This window comes from Choloepus didactylus, chromosome 8, assembly GCF_015220235.1.
Source record: "Choloepus didactylus isolate mChoDid1 chromosome 8, mChoDid1.pri, whole genome shotgun sequence".
In the NCBI taxonomy this organism is placed as follows: Eukaryota; Metazoa; Chordata; class Mammalia; order Pilosa; family Megalonychidae; genus Choloepus; species Choloepus didactylus.
Genome location: NC_051314.1, coordinates 19,694,670 through 19,722,617, shown reverse-complemented (window position 1 = coordinate 19,722,617; position 27,948 = coordinate 19,694,670). Strand labels below are relative to the sequence as shown.

The 27,948-nt window shown below is 42.9% G+C and overlaps 1 protein-coding gene across 3 annotated transcripts in view; it reads right to left on the bottom strand.

The window, feature by feature from the left end:
• LARGE1 (LARGE xylosyl- and glucuronyltransferase 1) overlaps window positions 1–27,948 on the bottom strand; it is a 605,088-nt gene that overhangs the window by 453,862 nt on the left and 123,278 nt on the right. The window contains exon 1 of one of the 3 annotated variants that reach the window (XM_037848433.1): window positions 21,268–21,357. The exons of the other annotated variants lie outside the window; for them this stretch is intronic. The gene's annotated coding sequence lies outside the window, so the exon portion shown is untranslated. Of the gene's footprint in view, window positions 1–21,267; window positions 21,358–27,948 lie in introns of those variants that run through there. 3 annotated transcript variants of the gene reach the window in all.

Sequence of the window (27,948 nt, the reverse complement as noted above, 5' to 3'; positions counted from 1 at the left end):
GGTGTAGAGAGGTGGCTTAAAGCCCTTGCCTACCTCTAATTGTTGGAGGAAGCCAACATTCACTACAAATAGTATAAGGATTATAGCTTCTCTCCATCCCAACTTCTCTTCCCCACATCAGAGTGCACGTCCCTCATCTGGAGGGGATTCCACAGCTTTCTCCTGACTGCCCTCCCTGCCTTTGGTCTCACCTCCTCCTGTGAAATTTCTCTGTTGGGGCAATGAAGGATATTGTGACTCATCGTTGAATTGTTCTCTTTTTATATTAATCCACACCTCTGTGTGCACATGCTAGTGAATTCAAGCAAGTGCACACCTAGTCCTATCTACAGGATTCAGCTACATAAATGGCAGCAAAGCTCAGGCACATCTACTCTAGGTAGAGTCTTGTCAACATGAACACCTGAAGTGTTATACTGTGAGAGTACTGTGCTATAGGTGCCTCTTGTTCTCATGGTAAACTTAGGCTCATTCTTGATCATCTCTTGATAAACTCAACTTGGCAAGGGGAGGATCTCAAATTTACCATGAATAACTGCAGATAGTGACAGCAATGAATCAAACTGAAAACAAATAAACGTTACTCTTTTGAAACTTTACATAAATCTCTGACAGTGAAGGCTGTGATACATGAATTTCTTAAAATAACATTTTGATCATCTCATACAACCAAATGAAAGAATTGAAAAAGCATCTCCCCAAGCAGTGAAGAGTTCTTTCATTCATGCATTCAGCACATCCTTTTCAACTGTATTCTAGGGCACTGAGAACAGAGCAGTGAAATGAGACAAGAGGTCCACTCCCATGGAACTTTCAGGCTAGTTACTCAAGAACTCGGTCCATCTACATTCTCCACAATGAACACCTAACAATGAAGAGACTGGAGCAGTTATTCAGTATTTTTGGTGATTCAATTTTTAAATACAAGTTCCTACCATTTTTCTTTCACACATCTGGATCTTGCCAAGATTGCAAGGGAAGAAGTTAAACTATTACCTGTCTCATGACTTATCTCTGCTCCTGAAAGAAGATACAGAAACAAGATGCAGAGCTGGCAATGGTTTACACCAAACAACCTTGTGGTTCTCTTTGCTTTACTTTATGATGATGTTATAAATTTGAACATAAACTAATGAAATAGCATTGAGCTCTTTAGCAAACTGGGACTGTCAGTAAGATTTAGCTTTGTCAGAAAAGTTTTTTTCTTTTAAAGTTTGAAAAATACTCACAGCCTATAGAGTTCAGTCCAAACTCGGTGATGCCCAATTGTACGTGCAACATCTTACTTCTTTTTGTAGCCTACTTGAGCTCTGGAGTCAGACAAGGTGGACAGAGACACCTGTCTTCATACCAACTAGCAGTGACCTTGGGCAAGTCACCAAGTTCCATAAGCCTTGGGCAAGTCACCAAGTTCCTCATTTGGAATGGATCAAGCACAGTGCTTGGAGCACAGGGGCCAGCCCACAAATGACAGTCTCCACTCCCATATGACAGATACATTCAGAGGCTGATTAAACACAAGTCATGCACCTAGAAGGGCGCCTTTTTCAGATGGACATGCAACAGATATTAGCTTTTTATTCTCATTATTTTTATTATTGCTATTATATTTCCACCTCATACCTTTGCCCAAGCCATCCTTTCACACACCACCACCTGAGCCTCTCTGGAATGTCTTTCGTACTCTCCTGGACCTCTGCAGGACTTTCAAGTCCTTATTGCTTCTTTGGAACCTCTGGAATGCTCACTTCTGTAGGCTCTGCTTCCTTTTTGTTTCTAAACTCCAGTAGGAGCCAGTAGCACACTCCTTATCACTTAATTGTCTTCTGATCATTTCATGCACATTGGCTAATCTTTCTCCTATAGACTAAAACCTCCTAAAGGCAAAGGGATCCAGGTTTTCTAGTGTTATTTTTAAGCTTCTCCCTGGGACCAGCATCAATGATACAGGAAGGTTTATTCTACATCTCTATCCAAAGTGTGGTCCCTGGACATAACTATCAGCTGGGATTTTACTAGAAATGCAGAATCTCAGGCCTTGTGCCCAGACCTCCTGAATCAGAATCTTAATTTCAATGAGATCCTGAATGATTCATATGCATAGTAAAGTCTGAGAAGCTGGTACTGAAGCCTGAGTACAAAAACTGGTTAATAAACAAAGCCTCCCCTACCTGCCAGGGCTAGGAATTGGCCAGTGCACCAGGGCGTGCCATGCACATCCTAGACCTCATAAGTGGCACATGATGACAGTTTTCTGACAAATGAAGGCAGAGTTTCCAGAGGGAAATGTATCTTTTTCTAATTCCACAAAATCACCTTATTGACTAGAGGGGGCCCTGATGGCCTACCTCCGCCTCACCCCGTCAAAAACACTTCTCCCACATTTGAACAGTCATTGAATAGCACCAACATTGAGACACCACTACACCCATCTTACTCAAGGGAAAAATGAAGCCAAGAAAGTCACTGCTTTAGCTGGTGGACCTGTTGGACCTCAAGAGTTCTTTCCTCTAAAACCAGAAGATCAGTTCTTTGCTACAGAACACAGAGATGAGTTGATGGCCAATCTCTTTTGTTGTCTATCAACCCATCATAGCATAAATGCCACGGGAGGCAGACACCTTGACTATTTTGTCCACTGCTATTTTTTTTCACTACCAACCCAGTATCTGGCATAGAGGAGGTGATCAGTAAATATTTACTGAATAGCTCAGTCACAGACCATAGCCTCCCTGGATATTCATTATCATAAAAGCTACTCCTCTCACACAAACTCAAGCCACCTGTTCCTCCCAAGTCCAGCCATGGAGCCCTGTAGAGCTTCCACCAAATGATCATCAAACTCCTCTTTATCCTCAATTGCCTCTCACTTCACTCTATCTCCTGCACTTAGGTGAAGGTATAGTTGTCTCCTAAGATCACTGCTTCACCCACAGGAAAGGTCTCCCCCTTTCACAAAGCCATGTACCAAAGGGCTAGGAAACAGAGCTCTGTCTTCTCAGTTGTCTCTACCGGATCTTACTTACCACCCCTCCCGCTTTTCCTTCCCCTGTCTCTTTGTGGCTCACCAGCCCTCTCCCTGTCCTTGTCACTGTTCTTTGGTGACTCCGAGTCACTCCTGTCATTCTTTGAAGGCTTTAGTTCCAACCTCATATTCCTCCTACTCTCCATCCCAATCCCTAGAAAAAAGAGGACCCATTCAAAATATTTTCCACTTCACGTGGATCAAGTTCACGTTTTAGAACTTATTATCAGCAAAAGCAGCACAACCTCCAAAATCTCAAATGTCAACATCCACTTCTCCACTCACTCTCTTAGCCCTCCATGGTCTCCATTATACAAATTCTTCACTGTCATCATGACTCCCAATTCATTGGCCTTCTTTACCTCCATCTATCTAGGTCGAGATTTTCTTTATATTCTCTCTTGTTCAGCTTAGAGTCCATACTTCATTATTATAATCCCCCTTTGCAAATACCCACCTCCTTTGGCCCTTCTCCTTGCCAATTGTACTGTCTTGAAAAAGTCCAATACTTGAGATGAACACAACCATTCTCCCTTCTCTCTACTTGTGAAGTTAAAAAAAAAAAAAAAAAAAAAAAAAAAAAAAATTGGGCAGGTAGATTTGTCTTCTTTAATAACTTCTAATTTCAAATGGACTGTCAACTGCTCGGAAAGTCTGCTACTTTTCTGTGGTAAACTCCTCTCCCACCCTTAGAGATATTTATTTCAGACCTTCCTTTTCTTCTGAAACCTCTTTCCTAAAAGATAAAGTGCTCCAGGGTTCAGTATGGGACCCACACTTCTTTTTTCCTTTCCCAAGGTGAGGTTCACCATTCCAGTGACTTGAAGAACAATCTCCAGGCTGATGACTCCCACATTTATATCTCTAGCTCTGGCCTCTCCTCTGAGCATCAGATCCATATATACAATGGTCTTCTTCTTAGACCCACTGGTTCATTCCACATGCAGCTCAGACCTCAACTCCCAATTTCTCCTTGCAAACCTTTTCCTCTCTGCATCTTTCCCATCTCCACTATGGGCAATATCAACTACTCCATTGCTCAAATGAGATTCTTGAAAACCATTCTTCATTCCTTACTCATCCCTCTCATCCTGTTAAATCCATGCATCCTCAAATCCTCTCATTTTAAACCTCTTAAACGACTGTCCAATATATACACTTCTCTTCATTTCTACTGCCACTATATGACTCCAAGTCACCATCATCTCATGACTGAGGCTACTGCAAAAATCTCCTAACTCAAACCCTGCTAAATATCATTTATTCTCTTCCCTCAGCTCTGAAATAAATTCCAAACTCTCTTTCATACCTATAAGAAGCTACAAGACTTGGTCTCTAACTATCTCCTGGTACTCACTCATCTCACACCACTTTGCCTTTAGTTCAGTAATACTCCAGTCATACTGGCCCTTTCACTTCTAGGAATACGCCTCAGGGACTTTGCAAGTGCCTTCCCTCTGCCTGAAATGCTTACAGTCCCATGATTTTGCTATGGGTCTAGATCTTGAATCCCATCAATTCAGAGAGGTCTTGTCAGATAGCTCTCTGCCTAAGTAACTTCCCCCTCTCCTGCCCATTTGTCTATCACCATGTTCTAGTTTATTTCTCCATAGCGTTCAGCAAAATTTGAAATTGTACAATTATTTGACTGTTTATTTCTTTAATGGCAGCTATGCCCACTAGATTTTAATCTCCATTTGGGCAAAAACCATGACTACTTTATATTCAATGTATACCAAGGCACACAGGAAGCATTCAATGAGTAGGTGTTGAATGAATGAATGAATGAATGAGTTGTGTACACCAGGAGCGCCTCAGCCATCAGGTGCCTTGTAGTCATTCCAGTGTTGCTTCAAAAAGGACTTTTTACACAAAAGCCTGCCAACTAGCTGGCTGTGCATATCTGTAATATGAGACATAAAACCTGCACGGTGCTTCCAGTAGGTCCCCAAGGCAATGGTGCACTACCAAAGTCCATTTTGGTAGCCCTCTCTCCTCTCCCTGCTCCAGGAACACACAGGAGAAGACTCTGGCCCCTCCCTCTGGCTCTGGAGAGCCTGTCTGAGCTCCTGTCCCACCCTGCAGTGGCTCCTCTTTCCCACACGCCTCTGCACATTAGGATCCAAAGCCTCTCCTCCGATAGCTGACCCTGTGGCCCAACAAACTGGCAATCCCGACTTCTTACTTCATTTTGGAGAATGGCACTTGGCCTCAGCGGCACTGTTTAAAAATTGATCATGTGAGCCAGAAAAGTAAAAGCCACATGCAATATGATTTGGAACAAGCACTGAAGACTTAAGGATTCACTGCATTGTGAGGACACTAAGGTCCTTTCCTGCCAACCTAGTTCGACGTGTTCCCACTGAGAAGTCAAATTCTCTTGCTGCAGGGAAACACAACCTTTTTGACCCCCCAAAACACTGTGATGTACCAGATCAAGGGCAGTGGCTACAACCACCCGCTTTCATACAACTCTGCAGTTAGGATACGTTACTTGTATACTGAGAATCTTGCCAGTCTTGATTCTCTGTTATATTAAAAGCAAACTCCAAGGCATGGTCTACATTTCACATGGACCTCACGGCGTTTAAAAAAGACCAGGAATCAGGAGACCCGGGCTCAAATCCCAACTCTGCACACACTGGCTGTGGGGTCTAGGCAAGTCATCCAATATTTGGGCCACCCATCTTCCTTCCATGAAAGCCTAATAACAGTATCAACCAGTAAGGGTTGTTGCAAGGATCAGGGGAGACAAACGTAAATCCAAAATACAATGACGCAAGAGGCATGTGAGACGACATAGCAGTATTAATAACCTTAAGATGAAGTGATGGACATTTCGCTACTTGACAGGATTCTAAGGACAGTGTGGACCCACAGCCTCCTTGCTGTGACCTCTACCATGGGGAGGAAGGAGGAGAGGGAATTAACAAATATGGGCATGTCCTGGTCCTGGCTCAAGGCAGTGTACACTGGTAAAAGGTCTACTAAAAAGAAAAGAACATTCTTCCATTTACCAGGGAAAAAAATCTCCATGGAATACATTATTCAATATGTTACTATAAGTTACAAAGGGACTGTCCCATGAAACAAATTATATCTCAAAATTTGGTACCAAGAAATAATTTGCTCATGATTTGCCAATGATTCCTTTGATAAGACAACAACACTCATCTTACAACACTCATCTTGTTTTCCATGAGTGCTTTGGTATTAGGATCTCAGATCACTTGGAAATAATGAAATATCAGGAATATTTATTCACACTACAGGTCTGGCAAAACTTAGTTTTATATCAGTACTGTCCAGGAGACATACAATGTGAGCCGCAGAGTCTTAAGTTTTCCAGTTAGCCACATAAAAAAGGTAAGAAGAAATAGGAGAAATCAATTTTCATAAAATATTGTATTCAACCTTATGTGTCCAAAATATCATTTTAACATATAACAAATATAAAACATTAACAATGAGACATTTTGTATTCTTTTCTCATGCTAAGCCTTCAAAATCCAGGGTATATCATACATTTATGGCACATCTCAGTTCAAACTAGCCCCATTTCAATGCTCACTAGCCACACGAGTTTAGCAGCCACCGTAGTAGACAACAGGCTTAAATGGTTTTTAAGTGTTCACATCATACAGTTGAGGGAAGTAAGTTTGGCTTCAGGCTTGAGAATGCAGTTGAGGCAGATAGCTCAGGAGGCTTTGCAGTCATACAAGCTGGATAAATAGCAGCCTAAGTTAGCAGCAAGAACTACAGGGAACTATATTTAACTGGATGCGAGACTGCTGAGGAAAGAAGAAACCATTTACTGGACACTGATGATACTCAGGTACCATACTGACACTCTCACATGGTGAAAGTGTCTTTACAAGTGCCCTATGAGACTCCACTTTACAGATAAGGACCCCAAGGGGGCTCAAAACGGTCAAGGGACTCCAGCCACAAAGTTGGCAGGAGGGAGCACTGGGATTAGCCCTAAGACTTCTGATTTCAAATCCAATGGGCTTTCCTCAGCCTGGCCTTAAAGACCTCCCCAATCTGACCCCGACCTCCCTCACTTTCCAGCCTCAGGTCCTAGCACCCACACCCAATCCAGGAGCACCAGCAATCTGACCCCGACCTCCCTCACTTTCCAGCCTCAGGTCCTAGCACCCACACCCAATCCAGGAGCACCAGCTGAATGCAGGACGCCAAGTTGCTTCACACTCCCCTGCCTTCTTCCCGTCTGCCCCTCCTCCATCTGCTGGGCTCTCTCCGTACTAACTCTGAATTATCCACAAGGTGAGTCTCTAAGACAGAGGTTCTCAACAGGGGGCGATTTTGCCCCCAGAGGGCATGTGGCAATGTCTGAACACTTTTTGATGGTCACAACTGGGAGGGGTAAGGGTGATAACGCTTCTTGCATCTAGTGGATAGAGGTCAGGGGTGCTGATAAACATCCGATAAGGCACAGGACAGTTTCCCCAACAAAGAATGATCTGGCTTCAAACAACAGTGCTGAGGTGGAGAAACCCTACTCTAAGGCATCACTTCTGCAGGAGACCCTCATCTAATTAAAGGGCTCAGAGCATGTTTCAACTGGGCATATGCCCAGAAAGAATTGCAAATTCACTGTGGTCACCTTTTTCTCCAAAATCACCTTCCTTGGCTTGAGGCAGGACTGTGTGCACTGATCTCATATCCCAGCTAGTTTTCTTAATTTCCACCTTTTGTATTACACCATACAACCTGGGTTCTGACAACTTTAACAAAGCTGTCAACAGGTGGTGGTGAATAGTACTTCTAGCACAGAGCTCTCTCTGGGGTGACACAGGTGGAGGAGCAAAAAGGGGGAAAAACTGAGAAGCAATCAAAAATTTCCACTTACAATATTAACCTTTTTCAACAATGCCTTGCCAAACAGATCTCTAACGCAAATTGATCTTTCCCGAAGATAAACACTTTTCCTGGGGTCAGACTACTGCTCCAAGGAGGCTGATTTTTATGTTTCTCTCCTGAATGTTTAAGCAGCCCCTAATCATATCCAGGAGGCTACCTGGGAAGCCAACCACTAGAGTGATTTGGTCTTCATTCTTTGATTTTCATTTTGGAAAGGGACAATTTAAGCAGGCATGCCTCATATTTTCATTCCGCTTAAGCAAACACTCACAAGCATTTAACAAGGACCAATACTACAACTCGCACTTCAGTATTCCCAAGCCTTGAAAGATTACGTTTCTAACTTGCCAAGTCTATTTTTCCCTGGTGTTCTAAGGCTTATGGAGATTGTATGTAAATAGCTCCTGTAGCAAATGATGACAAGGCAGCAGGAATCTCTTTACTTTTTCTCTACCTCTTGTCATTCATCCCATTCCATGGAGCAACTGTTTACTGGACACTGTTCTAGACTGGGGCTTGGTGCAAGGATAGAGAGACAGATGTGGCAGGGTCCCTGTCTTAACAGTCCTTAAGAGAGCCTAGGGGACAGACAGACAGAAACACTATGAACATGAATTCAAGTCAAGATCAGGGAGATATAGCTCTCAGGAGAAGATATCTGAGCTGAGCCAAAGAAGGTGGCCTGATTTCAAAGGACTGAGGAGTTTAAAAAAAAAAAAAAGTCAACCTTGGCAGAGGAAACCATGAGGAAAGGAATGTCTGGGGACCAGGGGATGGCAAGACAACCACTTCTTCCAGAAAGGGTACAGAGAACAGTCAGACAATGAGGCTGATAGGTGGAGGGGAATGGGATTGTGACAAGCCTTGAATGTTAAGTGAAAGAGCACTTGAACTTTGTTCTACAGCCTCTCAGAAGCTACTGAAAATTCATGAGTAGGAATTATGGCATCTTTGTTTAAGAAAATAAATGAGCATGACAGCAGCATGAGAAAGGATAACATGGAAAAGAAAGTGCTAGACCAGTGTTCTTGATGGCAGACCCTCCCGGGGCCAACCCAATAGCCAGACCCTTCTTTCTTATAAATGCCATGCTGGTTCAGTCCATACATGGGGCAGCACTGTGTCCAGGGATGAGGCCTCTAACTGCAGGGGCTAAATCGTGACAGCTCCCCATGTGTTACAGCAATACCATTCTCCTTTGCCAAGGATTCGGATGGCCTGTGACCCGGTTCTGGTCACAAGCTACAGTGTAAGGAGAAGTCGTCATAATGTCACCAAGGCCACAGCAGATGGTATCCGAAGGAAATGGAAATTCCCCTTTAAGACAAACAGAAAAATTATTTGCCTTAGATCACACAGAAAGTCACTCCAAGGGTAAAGCATATGTGCTACAGGGCCACCTGATTTCAAGAAAGTTGAAACGTATTGTAAGGTGGCTCCTAACAGTTGCATCCTTTAACTTGTTTCAATCTTCCACTAATTTGGGCCTCATCTGTATCCTTGAAATTGAATAATAATGGTTTTTCTTAAGAGCACCTAAATCCCTTTGCTCTGTGCACACAAGGATTTATCATCATTATTATTCACGATTTTAAATTCGTAAGAACTGGCACATGGTAAGCTCAAGCAATAGTAGCTATTCAGCAGCTACTAGGTACGGGGCTCACATTGAGCATTTGAAAACATCTGCATCTCATTTAATCCTCCCAAGACCCCTATTATTTGTGTATTATTAATATACTGTACAGATGAGAAAGCCATGCACAAAGCAGGTTTAAAGTGCCACACACTATGCAGACAGCATAGGGTAGAAACAACATGGTGGGGATGTGCCTGGCGTGGCATCAGCACAGAAAAGCTACACGATAAATACTAATTAATTAATCAAGTACTTAATGCAGACAATTAAAAAAAAACCCAAGAATTTGGGAGGGGGTAGGTAAACCAGCCTACTCTTTACCTTTTCCTCACTCATAATTGATTGTACTTCATTGCTTAGTGGATAACCTAAGTCAAAGTCAAAAAAGAAAATCACCCATAGCAGAAAGGTAGGAAGGGGCACTTTGAGTTCCATGGGGTTCTCGTTGTACTGCCCAGTCCTCAGAGACAACCTTCTCCATTAGCCGGGCAGGTAAAGAGCAGCAGGACTGACTCAAGGCAGCTGGAGGATGCAAAGGATGGCATAAGGCCACCACCAGTCTCATCCTTCTAAGTGGTGTGAAATAAAGAGCACGGACCCAGGCTTCAGGAACCCTGCAGGTGGGGGTCCTGCTTGGCCAAGTACTTACTCTGTGACCTGGGCTACACACTCACCCTCTCTGGGCCTCAGTGTCCAAAATTTTTAAATAAGGGTGGGCTTGATCACTGGTCTCTAACATCCTTTCCATCTCTGAAACACAGTAGCTCCAGGTAAGAACTTTCAGCTAATATTTCTACCACCTTCAAGGTTATAGATTAAGTCTCAGGCATCTGGACTTCTGAAAGAAATCAAATTGTTCAAATAAATCTCACTCACACAACACATTAGACAGATGCAGCACATAAAGCAAATGGTCTAGTTAATAAGTGCTAGTTCATTAGTTGTGGGGCTGTCAGGAGCACCCAATAACTGTGATAACACACTAAGCTGTCCCCATGCTTTCCATTTCTATCACCCATTTCATAAGCTTGCTGCCTGGCTTTAAGAAGCAATAGCCTGGTGGCTTTGGTATCCAATAAACTTGTCTTCGTGTGGATGTTTTTCATTTCCCATGCCACTTGAGGAGAGCAGGAGAAGGCAAATTGCTCCTCTCACAGCATCTGTTTTGCCAAATTTATAATTTCATACTGCCATGTTCCAGGAACTTGTGCAAGGCAAGGAGGGAAAGACTGCAGATCAGAGGCCCCACCCCAAGATCAAGGAAGCTTCCAGCTGGGATCATTTGGGACAACTAATTTAACAGATTTCATTTGTGCAAACGTCAACGGATCTACCCAAGGTGACCTATCGTTCACCTAGCAAAGAATATGTACCTAGCAATTACAATGTGCCAAACCCTGTGCTAACTAATTTACATAATTTATCAGTTATCTCACTAGTCCCCATAGGATAGCTGCCCCAAAATGTAATTAACTGAAAAAACCCACTCTTTCATATACACACACATTTATTTATAAATATTTATTTATAATTATACTTATATTTATTTATAAATATTTTTATATTTATATAGAACACTGAAACTAAAAAAAAAATCAAAACAAAACAAAAACTAATGTTGGCTTTGCTGATAAGAGAAAGCAGCAAGAGACTCAAAGAACAAGCACGTTTAAAGCAAATCAACACGTATATGCACCAACTGAAGATCAGTTGGGTTTTGCCTAAAAGAGTGCTTGGGGAGAGGGCAGTTCAGTAACCTAACACAAATTTTCCACATGGGGAAACTGAGGCTCAAACAAGAGAGTGACATGTCCACAGTTATCCAGGGCATGAAGAACAGAATTAAGTCTAGAATCTGATTTCTCGTCTTCTTGTTCTACTGCTTCTGTTTTCTCTCCATTCCTCCTTCTCTTCCTCTTCTTCCTCCTCCTCCTCCTTCTTCCTTTTCAACATTATCATCACCAAATCAACTTACATTAAAAAAAATGACTAAAGATCTAAATATGGAAAGATTCATGCTTTGGAAGCATTTAAGATGGGAGGGAGAGATCTTTCAAGAATCTGTCAGTCCAAATCCATAGAGGCTGAAAGTAGATAAGCTGTTAGGAGGGGATGGATGGAGTGGAGAATGGAGAGTGACTGCTAATGAATATCAGGCTTCTTTTGGGGGTAACAAAAATGTTCTGGAATAAGTGGTGATGATCACACAACCTTGTGAATATACTAAAGACTACTGAATGTTACAGTGAAATTCATGGTATGTGAGTTATATCTCAAACAAAAGTATAACTGGTTACATAAGAAGAACAAAGGGTCTGGGCTTAATAACACAGAGTAGCTCCTAACGAAATAAAGAATCAAGTTTAAAAAAAAAAAAATGGCAGTGGGTGGGAGGATCTGCTAGTCATCTTTATTTATCCTGAGCAATTTCCGGACATAAACTAGTAACACAACATACAACTCTCAGGGATAGAGTGCTGTAGTTTGTAGAGTGTTTTGCCTGGTTTAATCTGCACAGTAATCCTGTACCATAAATGCTTTTATCCCCAATTTACAGATGAAAAAACAAAGTCTCCTAAAAGGAAGAGGTCCCCTTAATATCATATAAGGCATCAAAAGCATATGTTTTGGGTCACCTGTTAAAGCACGTAGCAAAATATATTTCAGTTAGTTGGGTCTCGACTTCTTTCATCAGAGAATAAGTCCCTTTAGGTCAAGAACCACGTTTTTTTTTAAGGAAATGAACAATGTTGGAAGAGCTTTTTGAGATTTCCTAGAAGGCAGACTGGAGCTAGGAGGTGGGGAAATGGAAAAAAGGCTTAGATACGAAAAACTGCATGGCTGGTTTCCTTGAAAGGAAGAAATAGTCTCTACTAGAGGTACTCCAGGCAGAAGGTTTATTTGTTTCTTAGTTTAATCCAACAAATATCTACCACAGCCTACTGTGTATCAGAAACCATGCTTACAACCTACTATGGATTTAGATCTGGTTGCAGAACAAGACAACAGCCCAGTGAGTGCCCCTGTGTGATTCTGACAACCTGTGCTGGAGAAGAGGCCCTAAATCCCCTGGAGTTATTGATCACCAGGCTCTGCTGGAAGTAGTGGGCAAGAAGGGGGTGGCGACTATTGGTCTCCCTTCACCAACAGATGATAAAGAGGACCTGTGGAGTCAAGAAGAACTCAGAAGCCGGTAACAATCAATGTGGAATCACTAAGACAACCACTCGCTTCCTTTTTGATCCTTTTCTGCACGATGGATTCATGACAGTCTCCAATCCATCCTTCAGGTACCACATCTTTGGTGAGGCTGTCCCCGACTCCTATGAACCCCCACAATACTCTTACGTAATAGAACACTTTTTCTGTTTTAACAATTACAACTGTTTTATTATTTGATGAATAAAATAGTAATAATAGTAGTAATAGTATTTTCTACAATAGACTGTGTAGTAGCTTGGTGCTAAATCATCTATTTCAAATGCTTTACATACATTGTCATAGTGCTTAGGACTATCCCATTTTATAGGTGAGGAAGCTAAGCAATTTGTTCAAAGTCACAGAGCCAGTTAAGTGATGGCGCAAGACTGTAAACCCAGCCACTTGATTCCAGAATGTCTTTTTTTCCACCACATCACCTACTGATAGAGCAAGAATTCCTAGCAGTTGAGTAAAGAATTGTAAATTCTCATCTAAATTTGAGGCAGCAGAAACTGAAGGTAAAGAATTCCAATGCTCTAATTTGCTTTTTAAATGACTTCAAGGTTTAGTTTAAATACTCCAATGATAGATTAAATAATATGCTGAAAAGTTACAATGTAAGTGACATTCTACACTCAAAGCAACCTGTCCTGCTTTCAAGAGATAGTTCCATGGTGCTAACAAGCACAAAAGGAAATTTTATTTTATATTTATACATATATACACACATATATCTTAAATATAATATAAACAATACACATATACATCATTTTACTTAAGTATATACCTTTTTATGGATTAGAAAATGAGGTGCAAAGATGTTGAGCAGCTCTGTAAAGTCACTCAAACCTAATTTCCAGCACAGGTCTGCCTGGTTCTGGTTGAGTTCTCTTTCTAATGTCTTGAGTCAGTTAACAATTCTAGAGAGGCCACTGTGAACCAGGTACACAAGGCTGACAACTTATACAATGGAAGTGACAGAGCCAGGAAGAAACCAATTGTCTTATTTCCACAAACCTCTAAGAAGTTTAGAAGAAAAAGGTTAACAACTCTAAAACCCATGCAGACTGATCACAGCCCCAGCTGGGGGAGAAAAAACACACAGATCCCAATTGGTTCTTATTTACAAGTACTTTTAAGCTGTTTGTCAAATAAAACGAGTTTGTTTGCCAGATAAGATCCCAATTTTCTATGTTCACTAACGGCTGATGAACAGAAAGGGTCAGCTGGTGATTTAATAATTTGGCCTCGATTCTTGTTAAAGCCGCTTGAATTTTTTTTTTAAATCCAGGCTGTCAGGGGAGAAAGGAAATACCATTTGATCCAATCGGTGCACCACTTCCATGCAAACAGGGAGGAGATATTTACAGACACTGTATTAAGTCACCACAACCAGGTGATAAAAGAAAGAAAAGAAAGAGATGGTAGGCAAGATTTAAACTGTTCTGTATTGGAAGCCTTGCCTGGAGGCCAAGTGTGATGGCTTTTTTTTTTTTTTTTAATTCTGTAAGCATCAAAAATATGCTTTTAAATTATAAAAATCAGGATTGTTAAGAAATGAGGAATTCCTCAAGAAGCCCATCATCTTTGGCGGCCTCCTGTCCTATCTGGGCGTAAGCTGGGCACCGATCTAGTTGCCGGGGAAGATGGGGAAGGCGGCTTTCCAAGTCCTAACAAGGCCTTGCTTGGAAGGGAAACTCTCTACTTTTTTACCATTGCATTCATTTTATAATGTAAAGGAACATCAAAGTTCTTATTCAAGTGTGTTAGATGGACTAAATAAGGCAACCCCAATAGAGTTCTCTCCAAATTGTCCCACTGGCAGTTATCATAAGATCCAATACTACTGCTCCAGAGCCAAAGGTATTTCTGTTTTACGGAATGAGTCCCATTTACTCATAGCCATAGTCCTTGGAATTCCAATTCAGGCTCTCCAGAGCTGCAAGAAGTTACCCAGAAAGGTGTGTGTTCTTTCCCAGAGACATGAAATCGTATAAAATATTCTGACCTTATAAAAGAGGCACCACGGGGGAAAGGTTGGGGGCTGAACTCTCCCCACTCCCTCTGGAGGGTCCCTAAGGATCCTTCTCCTTCCACATTCTCCCCTCCTTTATGCCCCAGCATTCCCCTCAGGTCTTAGCTCAATTCTCCTGTCCTCAGGACAATCCCTCTTAGCACCACATGCCTCGCCTTCCCAGCACTCACCTCTTCAACTTACACTGATTTGTGTGGTTATGTTACTAGTAACTTTTTTCCCCTCTAGAGTGTAAGCTCCGTGAGGGCAGGGGCTTCTTTCTCGCTCTTGAAGTAACGTGAATGATATACTTTCCTTTCAACTAATGGCTGATAGTATCTTCCACCCAAAGACAGGAACTAGAGAAAATCTTGGAAATCCCTAATTTAAGCCAAACCCTCTGGGAAAGTGCTAGATGGGCAAGCTTCAGGGAATCAGTCTGCTTAGACTGCTGACATTAATACAAGACACCGTTCATCAGAGAAGAAATGAGGGCAGGTGGAGACGAATCAGCACATTTTTCCTCTGACCTTCCTGAACACAAGTCTTCACGGGGAAGCCCAGCTACTTTTGAAACAGCTTCTAATTTCTAGAATTTCAGACTTCTACATTTGACACTAAATATAAAAATAACAAACATCTCCAAGTCAAATTAAAGCAATTTTATTACTGGCCTTTTGCAACACCTTTCCTGAAAGTTATCTTCCATGTCAACTCCTAATTGTCCTTCCAGACCCCACTCGACTCTCACCTCCTGTGTGAAGCCTTCCCCATCACACAGTGCTCAGCACTGTCAGGCTGAGAAAACCAGGTCTTTAGCTTAGTTTTAAAATATTTTCATATCTCCATTCAGAAGGACATGGTGAGAAAGTTACTTCCTCCTTTTCAGTCCTCTTCCAGTTCTTCTAACAGCATCAAGGCGAGTCTCGGTGTGGTCCTAGTGTGTCCCTAACAGCCCGTGAACACTTGACAAAGGGAACTGAGAACTCCCATTCAGAGAGCTTCCGGAGGCAGCAGCATCTACGCAGACTTTTACACGGTTTTGTTCCTCTGAGGACCTGCTACTTACAGAGAGCGACATACAGCTCTTATTACCATAACTGTACTTCAGCAAAGAATGAGGACATGAGAAGATGCGATCAAACACTCAAAGAGAACATGAGACCACCAGAGTTGCACCCCCCGGCGCCACTGTCAGCTCCACAGGGACACGGGCCGAGGTCCAGCTGGCTCACACCTGTGTCCACCACACCTCGCACCTAGCATGCAGCAGCCACCCAGGAACTACTTGTGGAGGGAAACTGAGTCATGGGAACATAAACGGAATCATCCAAGGGCACAGCAGGCATTTAAACCAAGCCCCCTTACCCCAAGTCCAGAACATTTTCAACTACTGAACTCAATGCCAAGCTGCTTCAAAGCCAATAAATATTTGCTAAGTGAATAAAAAGAAAACTGAGATGGTTTTTTTCTTGTGAGTATTTATAACTTAACAGAAATACTTCTAATCCATATTATCCCGAGATCCCCATCTATCTTTCTGCCTTCAAAAATATGATGAGAGACCAAGCCACGACTCTCTGGAAGTTGACCAAAGTTTATCCTCCAGTCATAGTGATTGAAGGACAAACTTCAAATCTAGAGCATCTATTAATCTGATGTCCCAACTTCCTAAGTTCAGCAAACCATAAGATATAATTGACAGGAATTTCTAAATGTTGCTTTCATGGCAATGCATACCCGGAATACTTATTTAGATTGCTTTAGACGTTTCAGTCCCCAAGATTTGCTTGAAAATGCCCACAGGCACACGTACTTCCAAGGTGAACACCAGGAAATCCTCCCAAAAACAACTGCAGTAACTCTTCGACTTATATGCCACAAACTAAATTTCCTTAAAAGAACAAAAAGGATATAGCTTGGTTTTATAACTTGTGCTGGCTGTAAAGACAAGAACCCACTTTTCCAGAAGTCAATGAAAAAAGCTTGTGAGTGATGAGTGAGTTAAAATTTAAACGTCTATTTACTATATACCAAAAAGGCTGCAGCCACCTTCAAACCTTCACCAAGCAATTTAGGTGCAGTGAGGACAGCCTGACAGCACCTTGATAGCTGACAACAGAACTAAAGAAAGAAGAACAATAAAAAGCAGCCAGAGAACTACAAAAGCATGGCAGTTTAGAGCCATTTACTAGAGGGGCAAACTGTTCCTCCCAGACAGGAGGCCTCCAAGAATTACAGGATGGCACAAAGGTGCACTGATTCACATTATGAAAAGTTTAAATAATAGTCTTTTCTGTTTGAGAAAGGATAAAAATATACTTTAGATAAATTCCCACAAAACCACTGTAAACTTTTGGTTTTATTTTGTTTTTGGAAATCTTGCTGCTTACAGGAAAAAGTACCCTTTAATTTGCAAACTCACCTTTGTGGAACATTTTATTCCTAATGATGACCTAGGATTAGGTTATTGGGTATTTTCTGGATAAACTTCTGAAAGAATAATGCTGCTATGTAGCACATAATAGTACTATACGGAAATCACCATGGACTTCCATATGGAAGTTAAACCAAGGGCTTATTACTCTTATTGCCAGTACTACAGTACTTTACCACCACTACTACTACTACTAGCACCACAACTATCATTACTACTACCACGACCACCACCACCACTATCACTTTCACTACTACTACTAGTAGTAGTACAACACCATTACTATACCACTACCATTACCACTACCATTACTACTACTACCACAATCACTACTGCTACTACTACCAGCACAACTACCATTACTACTACCACTACCACCACTATCACTACTACTACCATCAATACTACAAACAGAGAGAAAAGAAAAAAAAGAAAGAGAGGGAGAGAAGGAGAAAGGGAGAGAGGGAGGAAAGGAGGGCAGGGAGGGAGGGAGGGAAAAAGAAAGGGATGGGGTGGGTGGTGGTGGAGGAGACTAACATTAAGCATCTCCTCTGTGCCAAGTACTATCTTATTTAATACCCATGAGCAGCTTTTCACAGAAAGAACAAAAGACCCCTGACGGCATCTGGAGGAAGGTACCCCGGCTGCAGCAATCTCCGTGGCTGGCTGTGCTATCACAAGCAGTGCCATGAAGATTTATGAGATGTTTGCCATGCTCATAACGCATCACAGAGATAGCTGTTCAATACGGCATTATTATTCACATTAGCGCTCTAAAGAAGAGTGGGAAAACATGTTCTGAAAGTTTAAAATGTCAGTCTCCGATTCACTACCCTGGATCACTGCAGGGCTGTCAATTTTAAAAATATCATGGCTGGGGGAGAAAAGGAAACAGCCAGCCAAGCCACATCTGATAAAGGATACTAGACTTTTCCGAGCTCAAATGAAGAAGGGAAAAATAAATCCCAGCTCCTGCCTGGCATATGTAATGCCCACCATGACCAGGTAGGAGAAAATCTCCAAAACAGGGAGCTGCAGATCCCAATAGCCACCCCAGATGTATTTAAATTAGGAATTAAATTTAGTTTTCTTTATTACAGTTCCACTGTAGGAAAGAACAGTCTCAACTGCCCATTTCCAGCACCAAAACCTGGAACCTAGCACAGGCTCCTGAAAAGCAAGGACGCCACTTCCCTCAGGGGAAGAGCTGTCACTTCCAGAGTCCCTCCTGCTCCTCCAAGAACACCGGAAAATCCCTGCTCCCTAAACAGAAACTTTCCAGCTCATCTCCTAATCTATGTGGCATGTTTGCATGATTTCCTCATCACCGCAGATCTATGCTTACTTGAATAAAGCAACTCCCCTTTTTTCTTAAAACTCTATCCTCCTAGCACCTCTGTCATAATCATAAAAGAAGGGGGTGGTGTGCAGCTCTCCTGCTTTCATGCAATTGGATCTAAAAATAAAGAAAGACTAATAAAGACAAAATTGATAGAGGCAGCTTTTGTGGCTGTTTTGCAAAAGAATATATTTTGGTTTCCAAGTTTTCTGCAGGAGCTTCTCCCTCATAAAACTGCAGGGAAAATAAAGAAGTTTATTAACGCTGAGGGAAAAACAGGGCCTGAATGTTGTAAGGCTGAAAGTGTGAAGACAATAAATTTAGGATTGGTGTGATGCCAGCTCCCTAAAGTCACATCCCCAGCAACTTCCCAGGACCCATGTCCAGGTCCCCAAAATATGTGGTGGGGCCCGATATGTCCGTGCATATAATTTGTGGATAATTTGAAAATGCTGATGGAGACCCTGCAGCTGTCTCTTCCCAGAGAATTTCTACCCCAAGAATCAGAGGACCACCAGGGATGGCATCTCAGTTTGATTCTTCTCTGTTCTCTCTCAGCACCACTGGCACCAGATCCAAAACCAAAGGACAGAGGGAAAGGAGAGGGACTCTCGAGGAGGGAGGAAGGGAGAAGCCAAAGGCTCCGGCCCAGTGGAGTCTCCAGCAACTCCAGCTGGCCTGAGGGCTTGGGTGCTGGGGAAGCACCTCTGCCCACAGCCCTGGTTTCTTCATAAGGAGCTGCTCTCAGGGGGAGCAAGGGGGCAGCTAATCTCAGAGGAGCCAGGTGGGTTTTACAATTGAGAGCCCAGGCTCTTGGGGCAGACAGATCAGGGGTTCAAACCCCAGCTCCCCGCTCTGACAGCTGGGGTGGCCTTGGGCAAGTCGCACAAATTCCCTGGGGCTGTCTTCTCAACTGTCCACGACCACAGCCTCGATTGTCCAAAGAGGGACCCTCTTGAGAGTGAAAGGAGGCACTCTTCCTGTAAAATCAGGCCAAATTACCTCAGAACCTGGCTGTGAGAATGAAATAAGACAATGTAAGTAGGTTAAAATTAAATGAATCACTTGTTGCTGATCCTACTTTAAAAGAATCGGCTTTTTTAAGAGGTTTGAATTCAGTCTCTAACTTTGTATACTGTGTAATCTCGTAAAATTATTTCACCCTTGAGCCTCGAATTTCTTCATCTATAAATTGAGATGACAATAGTAGCGAGTTGTAGGGTTGCTGAAAAGTTAGCATGAAATAATTTAAGTAAAGCACTTAGTATAATGCCTGGCAAAGAACACTCGATTAAATCTTGGCTATAATTATCACTTCTATTTACTTATATTTATGTTTGCATATATGTAGCCAATTTGATCCTAGCAGCAACCATGACTACAGATACATTAATAGATACACATACTTGGAGTTTTGTAAATATGTGTATGTATGTGCATTGGTGTGTGCGTGTGTGTGTGTCATCATGGCAGACAGAGCAGTTAAGAGTGTAAACTCAGGAGCGAAACTACCTGGATTCAAATCCTGTCTCTACCAACTAAAGGGTTTGTGACTTTTTGCAAGTCAATCGACCACTCTGGACCTCAGGCTCTTCTATGAAATGTGATAGTAACTCTACATACCTTATAGGGTTTCTGTGAGTTTTAATTAAGTTAATACATATTTAATGCTGGAACCATTAAGTGCTCAAATATTACACAGGTATACATACCAACACATAAATACCCGCATTATCTAATTTAATTTAATAGTCTATTACAATCTTTTCTGTAAGTCAGTTTCTATGAGCACTGGTGAGCAGAGGGCAGGCAGACAGAACTCAGAGGGAAGCCAGGACTGTTGACAAGTTGCAACCCGTTCTTACTGGGAGGACATAAGGCAAAGAAGTTAAAAAGACCATCATCTTTGGAGCCACCTGCAGACTCAATCTCTAGGAAAAAAAAAAAAAAACTGAAGAAAAAGATCCAAAATAACCCAGAACTCTAATAAGAAAAGCAAAATAAACTTTAAAATAATAAATCAAAGCAGGAGAGGTGTCAGAACATTATTTTCCTTATAAAATCATCATATCTGAAAAGGACACAACAAAAGAAACCGAAAGGAAATAGCAAAATCTCTCTTGTGGAAGAGGATGGGAGAAGTCAAAGAAACAGAGACAGGTGGGAGAGGGGGAGAAATGTCTACTGAAAGGTGATGTGGTAAGACTTGGACTCTCTCAAAAGGTGATAAAGACAGTGGGGAACTGCAGAGCATTAAAAACACTGTGGGGTAGGGGGTATGCAGCGGGGAGTGGACCAGTGGTTGGATGGGGTAAAAGTGAAAGAAGAAGTAGGCAGATGAAAAAGAGAGGGAAAAGGGACCCCTCTTTCCAGCCAGGTCATTCCACCTTTCACTGTTGGGACCTTCCCTCTCACCTCCTGCCTGCTCACTGCCCTTTCTCACCTCTTCCTGACCTAGACCCTAGAGTCCCACCTGTGCCTGGCTGTGGGGACATGTGGTCTTTGTTCCCCCTCCTCTCTCTAAACGAGTGCCCACAGCAGACATCACTGCCCATTTACCCCATGGGCATTTTCCCCTCTTTCCTCATCCCCAAAGGACCTGATTACCCAGCTGTTTGGATTTGGGGAGGGCTCCCACCACCTCAAGCTGTATGGGTGGTTCCAATTAACCTACACCAATCAGCATAATCAAAGCCCCCTTGCTGCAGTGATTGGTTCTGCAACATACCTCGGCCAATCTCGACCCAGTGTTCTGCCTGGCACGATGCCTCCTTGAGGGTGGGCGTGTGCCTGAGTTGACCCAATTACAGTAGAGTCGATGCTGGTTCAGGAAAAGAGAAGCACAAGGAGAAGAGAGAGTTTACAAAACTGCAGGAAACATGTCCCTGGTCAATCTCACCTGAAGTCTGCCTGGCCCTGAGTTTTCAATTAAGGGGAAACTTGCGTATACTCCTAAACTGCTTAAGCACTTTGCAGTGGCCGCTCCTTGAAACCAGACAACCAAACTTATACAGTAGCTTTGAGTTCTAGAATCCTCATTTATTTTTAAATGGTGTTAACACCAGTTCTGAAGATAACTGGATTTGAGTCTTACCCTAGTTTTGCTACTTCAAAACTGACCATCCCTTCCCATCCCATTTCATTTTGCCCATCTCTAAAATGGAGTTCCACAATCCTAATTTTCAGAGTACTGCATGAATTATAAAAGGTAAAAAAATGTAAAGTATCTAGCAATGTCTGAAATAGTGTGGCTGTTGCTGTTTACACACACACACACACACATTTATCTTTAAAAATGAACAAAGGAGAGGGGGCAAGATGGCAGAGTGGTGAGGTCTATGTTGTAGTTACTCCTCTGGGGCAGCTGGTAGAAAGCCAGGAACTGCATGGACCGTACACCACACAGGAATTTGAGATTGGACAAACTTCATACAACACTCACGAACGTGTGGAACAGCTGAGATCAGTGAAATCTGTAAGTTCTCACAGCCAGGGGGCCCGTGCCCCTCCCTGCCAGGCTCAGTCCCATGAGAGAGGGGCCGTCTGTGCTGGAAACCAGGAAGGAGAACGAAAGCTGCAACCACAGATAAATTGAGGGCAGACACCGGAAAATCTCGGAGCAGTCAGCCCAGCAGAGACGAGATACAGGTAGCAAAACAGCAAAAAAATAGGAAACAAAATTAAAACAGAGACTTTTTGGGAGTCAGGTGGGCATAATATGGAGAAAGGCAGGGTTCAAACAGAACCAGACACACATGCAAATCCAGGGAGGCAGAGCCCTTGTCTGAAAAGCCAGCTTCTCTGCTTTCTTGATTGCTCCTTAATCGCCCTCAACTCCTGGTCTTTTAGCATTTCAATAGCCCATTAGATCTACAAAGACTGTAAACAGTCCACACTGGGCCCTTCCTCCCCACCCCCCCTCTTTTTCTAAAACAATTACTCTAAGAAGCCCACTACAGAAAGCCTCAAAGACTTGCAATTTGGGCCCAGACAAGAACAGAGCTAAGATAGCTCTGAGAGACAAAGCAATAAGTCTAGTGGCAGAGAAAATTTGCTAAACACCATAACTTTCCAGCCCTTTTGGAAACTCAGATCCCAGGGTTTGGAATTCATTAACTAGCTTCAGTCAGCCACATCCCGGACTGGATTAGGGTCACCTGGAGAACTAAAGGCTCCACACCTCCTTACAGTGGTGGGGGAACTGCGAGCTGGCAAGTGCCACCTGCTGGACATCATAGGAGAAGCACAGAGTCTAAAGGCCTCACAGGAGGGTCTCATTTTCAAGGAAACTCCATACCCTCCTCCCAAGACCTGGGCCTCTCTGAACTAGGCAAATCTGACTGGGGATGACAATATCTGAGGAGATCACCACACAAAAAAGGCTACAGAGGCAAGGCAAGAAACAGAAAAACAAGAGATGAAAAACTCTGATTAAATAAACAGAATCTAAGTTAAAGGTCTAGAATAAGCTGAACTAAACACCAAAAGTTAGAGAACAAAGCCAACCAACAAGAAAATCCTAGGTAAAAGAGTGAAAACAAGCTCCAGAATAAACTAATCAAGAAGATCAGATGCCTAGACTGCTTAAGGTAACGAGCCATACTAGGAAACACGAAAATATGGATCAGCCAAAGGAACAAACTAATAGCTCAAATGAGATACAGGAGTTGAAGCAATTATTGCTAAACCAATTCAATGAGCTGAAGGAAGAACTAACTGGACATGTTCAAACAAAGCAAAATCAACTCAAAAATCAAGTCAATGAACTGAGGGAAGATATAGCAAAAGAGATGAAGGATATAAGAAGGACACTGGAGGACCATAAGGAAGAATTCATAAACTTTAAAAAACAAATGACAGAACTTATGGGAATGAAGGGCATATTGGAGGATGTGCCGGTTTGAGTGTATTGTGTCCCCCAAATGCCATTATCTTTGTGGTCTTGTGTGGGGCAGGCATTTTGGTGATGGTTGGATTTGCTTGGAATGTGCCCCACCCAGCTGTCGGTGATAATTTTGATGAGATGTTCCCATGGAGGCTTGGCCCCACCCATTCGGGGTGGGCCTTGATCGGTGGAGCTATATAAATGAGCTGACTCAAAGAGGAAAGAGAGTGCAGCTGGGAGTAATGTTTTGAAGAGAAGCAAGCTTGCTAGAAAGGAACGTCCTGGGAGAAAGCCGTTTTGAGGCCGGAGCTTTGGAGCAGATGCCAGCTGCCTTCCTAGCTAACAGAGGTTTTCTGGACACCACTGGCCGTCCTCCGGTGAAGGTACCCGATTGCTGAGGTGTTACCTTGGATGCTTTGTGGCTTTAAGACTGTAATTATTTAGTGAAATAAACCCCCGTTTTATAAAAGCCTATCCATCTCTGGTGTTTTGCATTCTCCAGCATTAGCAAACTAGGACAGATTTTGGTACCAGGAGTGGGGTGCTTTTGCTGCTGAGTTTGCAGATACCAAACATGTTGGAACGGCTTTTTAAATGGATAAGGGGGAATTTCTGGAAGAGTTGTGAGGAGCTTGATAGAAAAGGCCAAAACTGCTTTAAAGAGACTGTTTGTGGAAATATGGACTCAAAAGATACTTCTGATGAGGACTTGAACAGAAATGATGAATGTGTTGTAAACTGGAAGAAAGGTGATCCTTGTTTTAAAGTGGCAGAGAATTTGGCAAAATTGAGTCCTGGTGTCAGATGGAAGGAAGAATCTGGAAGCAACAACTTGGAATACTTAGCTGAGGAGATCTCCAGACTACGTGTGGAGGACGTATCCTGGCTTCTCCTTGCAGCTTATAGTAAAATGCGAGCAGAGAGAGATAAACTTAGAACTGAACTCTTGGGTTCAAAGAAACCAGAAGTTGATGGCTTGGAAAATTACGGGCTTCCAGTGGGTAGAATCCCAGAAGCTACAGCCCAACCTGAGGACAAGCCAAGATTGGATAAGGAGTTAAGCAGAAAGGATTTGTGGAAACTCCTATTGTCTGATGGCTTTGACCCCTGCATGCTTCATGCAAAGCCAACAGAATTTTTGCAAGATCTTTATAGACAGAGCCATTGCCGGTCTGGACTGGAGGAGACAGACAAGGAAAAAATTAAAGGAAAAATCTCTTCAAAGACAGAGCCATGGAGGTTGAGGTCTGGAGTCAAGAGGTTTAGGGCTGGGAGAGCAGAGCAGCCCACACGCATGGAAAGGGTGAGTTTGCCCTGGAGGTCGAGGGCGGGCTTTCCACCTCGATGCTCTGGAAGAGTTTTGCCACCTCAGGTCCCAAAGAGGGTGGAGCACATTTCCAGGGAATTGGGGAGAGCCTGGCTGCCACCACACTGTTCTGAAGGGGTTGAGCATGTGACCCGGAGATGGAAGGGAATCCGGGAGCTGCCCCGATGTTTGAGGAGGGTGGGGCCGAGAAGGTGGTCTCCCCAATGTGTGGAAATGTTGGAGCACTCACCTAAGCGTTTGGAGAGGAAAAGGCTGCCGAAAAGGCCCTTGGGAAGGGTTAGGCTCCAGCTCTCTCAAGCCCCAAGGATGCAACGTTGTTTTGTAAATGACTCTCGGACTTTGAAATCTAATGGACTTTGTCCTGTGGGTTTTAGGAACTGTTTTGCTCCTGTTAACCCTGTTTTCCTTACTGTTTCTCCTTATGGCAATGGAAATGTTCATCCTATGAATGTCTCTCCTTTGTATATTGGAAGCACATAACTTGTTCTAGGTTCACAGATCCACAGCTAGAGGGGAATTATGCCTTAGGACTAACCAAGCCTAAATTGATTTTGATGGGATTTTGTACTTAACTTTTGTTACTGAAATGATTTAAGTTTTTGTGATATTGTGATGAAATGAATGTATTTTGTATTTGGAAAGATAATGTCATTTTGGGTTCTAGGGGGTGGAATGTGCCGGTTTGAGTGTATTGTGTCCCCCAAATGCCATTATCTTTGTGGTCTTGTGTGGGGCAGGCATTTTGGTGATGGTTGGATTTGCTTGGAATGTGCCCCACCCAGCTGTCGGTGATAATTTTGATGAGATGTTCCCATGGAGGCTTGGCCCCACCCATTCGGGGTGGGCCTTGATCGGTGGAGCTATATAAATGAGCTGACTCAAAGAGGAAAGAGAGTGCAGCTGGGAGTAATGTTTTGAAGAGAAGCAAGCTTGCTAGAAAGGAACGTCCTGGGAGAAAGCCGTTTTGAGGCCGGAGCTTTGGAGCAGATGCCAGCTGCCTTCCTAGCTAACAGAGGTTTTCTGGACACCACTGGCCGTCCTCCGGTGAAGGTACCCGATTGCTGAGGTGTTACCTTGGATGCTTTGTGGCCTTAAGACTGTAATTATTTAGTGAAATAAACCCCCGTTTTATAAAAGCCTATCCATCTCTGGTGTTTTGCATTCTCCAGCATTAGCAAACTAGGACAGAGGAGATGAAAAAGACAATGGAGGGATACAACAGTAGATTTGAACAGACAGAAGAAAGGATCAGTGAATTGGAAGACCAGACATATGAATTCACACACATTTAAGAACAGATGGTGAAAAGAAAGGAAAAACATGAGCAGGGTGTTAGGGAGCTGCATGAAAACACGAAATGCACAAACATACATGTTGTGGGTATCCCAGAGGGAGAAGAGCGGAGGAAAGGTGCAGAAAGAATAATAGAAGAAATAATCACTGAAAATTACCCAACTCTTAATAAAGACATAAAATTAGAGATTCAAGAAGTGTAGCGCACCCTAAACAGAATAGACCCCAATAGACGTATTCCAAGACACTTACTGATCAGATTGTCCAATGTCAAAGACACAGAGAGAATTCTGAAAGCAGCAAGAGAAAAGCAATCTGTCACATACCAGGGAAGCTCGATAAGGCTCTGCACAGATTTCTCCACAGAAACCATGGAAGAGAGAAGAAAGTGGTGTGATATATTTAAGATACTGAAAGAGAAGAACTGCCAACCAAGAATTCTATATCCAGCAAAACTGTCCTTCAAAAATGAGGGAGAGGTCTCTCTACCCTAGAGCAGCTGGCAATTACCCAAGAACTATATGAAACAGTGTTTTTGGGGTCTCCTATAACCAGACACACACGGACGCAAGTTTGGAATTGGAGGAAAAGCTGAGATCGCAGCGAACATTGTTAAGTCCCTCTGAAAAGGGGTCTGGCGCCCCTCCCCACCCAGACCTCACAGACTGTCTTGCTGCCAGCTCCCTGAAAGGGGGGGGGGGGGACCCAAAAAACAGCAATCTGCTGAGGGTAAGAAGAGGGGCTCAACCCAGCATCAACTGCAGAATTAATTAACAAATTCATTAACTAATTTTGGGAGCTGGGGTGCTAAAGAAGGGCTGGGCTCCAAGAAGTGGGGGCACGTAAAAGTGGGCGCCCATTCCAGACTCCAAAAAAGCCATTTTTTTTTTTCCCTACATTTTGTCCCTTCTGGCTTCTCACTGATTCCTTATCTTTTTGCATTTCAATAGCCCCCATCATGGGTGGAACTGAAGCTGTTGGAGAGTAATTATCAGACAATAGCCCAAAGCATATCTTTAAATCCTCTATTCTAACACTGACAAAACTTCCAGGCTGGGGAAAGACTTTTAAAAGAGGCTTTTTTTTCTTTTTTCTTTTTCTTGTTTTTCTTTTCTATTTTTTTTTTTAATCTAAAAGTAATATATGTCATTATTTTCTATCAGAAAGCCCAGGTTGAGGGACTAGGCTGGGCTTGGGGGGAGACAGAGTACCCACAGTGTCTTTGAGTTCCGTATTCACTACTGAAGGTCTCCACCCCCGTCTTTAATTGGCAATTCAGGCTGACCAAGGAATCTACCTGGAGAGGCCCCAAAGAGGAGACGGGAGAAGGGAATAGTGCACCTGAGAGATAACTGGAGTTCTGAGGATTGGGAGACTGGAGGGAGGTCCGGCTCAACTGGCAGTCCTCCTTTTGGGAACTCAGACCCCAGGGGCTGGAATTCAGATTCCAGCTTCAGTCAGCCACGCCCCCGACAGGATCAGAGTTGCCAGGAGAACTAAAGTATACATACCTCCTTACACTGGTGGGGGACCTGTGGGCTGGCAAGAACCACCTGCTGGACAGGAGAAGAAAAGCACCAATTCTAAAGGCCTCATAGGAGGGTCTCATTCTCAGGAAAACTCCATACCCTCCCAATGACATCTGGGCCTCACTAAACTGGGAAAATCTGACTAGGGTCGACCATATCTGAGGAGACCCACTCACAAAAAGGTTACATAGAGGCAGAGCAAGAAACAGAAAAAACAAGAAGGGAAAAATTCTGATCAACTAAATAGAACCTAAGTTAGAGGTCTAGAATAAGTTGAACTGAATAACAGAGGCCAGAGAACAAAGTCAACCAACAAGAAAACCACTAAGTAAATGATAGAAAACAAGCTCCAAAATAAACTAATCAAGAAAATCA